Source organism: Choloepus didactylus, chromosome 2 (assembly GCF_015220235.1).
Source record: "Choloepus didactylus isolate mChoDid1 chromosome 2, mChoDid1.pri, whole genome shotgun sequence".
NCBI lineage: Eukaryota > Metazoa > Chordata > Mammalia > Pilosa > Megalonychidae > Choloepus > Choloepus didactylus.
Window position 1 is genome coordinate 155,483,585 of NC_051308.1, and position 1,986 is coordinate 155,485,570.

The following is a 1,986-nucleotide window of genomic DNA, read 5'->3' on the forward strand; positions in this document are numbered from 1 at the left end:
CCTGGGTATTAAACACTGCTTTAAAGCATACATTTATTCATATATTTTTACCATCGGGGGTTTGCAAAGAACCGAGTACCAAATTCTTCTTTGAAATGAACCTGGTAACCCATTGTTGAACAGGACAGATGTATTTCTTGACTTTTCATAGATTTCATTATCCCAGAGACATACCTCCCCTTGGATTTAACAACAGTAGCTACAACAGAAAGGGGAGAACAGCCCAAGCTTCTTTTTAATGGTTCTTTAAACCTTAATTTTCAACAATTGTCTGCTGGTAAAACTAGAAAAGCTAATGATGAGCTGTTTGTGCAGATTAAATGATAATTCACTGAATTACGTGGACAAGAGGATATATGGAGAGCCAAATTACTTCTACACTACATTGCTACTGGTGTTTAAGGTGGATATCCAGTGAATTTGTTTTGATTTGAAGTAGAAAAACTACATAGTTGGAAGCTTTTGAGAGAAGAAAGTTTCTTTCATTTCTACCTCCTGAGGGATGCTGTTCAAAAAACATTCGGTTGCCACTCTGAAAGGACTGAACTTCAGAACCCTACAATGTGTTCATATTCTAATACAGCAGCATCAGCAAATAATTACTCATTAATATCAAGAAAGCCATTGAAATTTGTGGAAACTGCTTTCAATGTTCCAGTGGATTCCCTATTATTCAAAATTTCCAAGTTTGGTCAGTACAGCTTGGTGTTATAATGATGTTGCCAAACTGAAGGAGCTCAGTGGGGCCCCAAGACTCAGGGTACATTAGGACTTTGGTAGTTATGTTAAAACTACTAAACTCCAGCTCACAAAAGCTTCCTAATAAAAAAAAATAATAATAGAACTTGCTTTATGTAATTTTTCCAGTGAGTCTTTATTCCATTAAATAAAAGAAGGGAAAAGGTTCTTGTGAACTTCAGTGTTTTGTAGGTTGGGCTTTATTTCCACCTTAAAATCTTTACCTGGCCATGATCTGTTGTTCCATTACTGGAGGGCAAAAATGGGAGGAATTGTCTGGGCTAAATTGCAATTAGGCAGCCCTGAGTGAGGCTGGCACCAGTTAACTTGGGATATTGGAGTGAAAAGGCCCGTAATCAGCCTTCGGTCATGTAGAACAATGCATAAAATTAAATTGACATTAATGAATAATTGTGTAATGAAAATGGAAGAGGAGAGTTAATTGCATGTTACAGTGAGTGTAATGCCTAGATAACCTTGCATTTAATGCTATTCTTAGCCCTGCTGCCAAGACTGCTACAGAACCTCTCTCAGCAGGAAGTCATTAAAGCTGTGAGTAGATAATGCAGGCTCAGTGAAACCTAAGTGGCAACAATATAACAAGAGTTTCTTTCAGACCTTAGTGTTTTCTGAAAAAAAAAAAGGGCATGTTGAGGTAATTTGTACACATCTGAATGAAAACAGGAAACTCTGGAGCAATCTATTTGCAGTTTGTCCAGTCCCACAGATTTCCCAACGATTGTAGAGACCAAGGTCAACTCCTATAATCAAAGACAAGCCTAAACCACTAGGGCTTACAAGGCAATAAGCACCCAGCTGTCTGCCAGCTACAACTTAGTTTTGTTAATCACTTAGTGTGGCAGAGTCTGTGAAAGGTTTGACCTCAGAATCAAAAGACCAGGGGAATATGTTCTCAGAACAAGATCATGGACACCACCTGCTCAAACAGATAATCATTTCTGGAGCCCTAACACTCTCAAACACCCACCATGAAACTTTTCCTTAAGGCTATGTGTACTTTGACCATGGCAAACAGCAAGATCTTTCTGGACCTGCTTCCCTAGAGAAGAAAAGATTTCTCAACATTTGCAAGAAGTAAAAGCCACACTCTTTTTCTCCCCAATAAGTTTCTTTGTACTCTAGTTGTTTCTAACTCTTAGTCCTTGCAAGGTATTTGGGGGGTTAATTTGTTTTATTTGTCTGCCTAATTTTTATCCTTCTTTTGTCCAGAGGGACTCTGCTCTAACA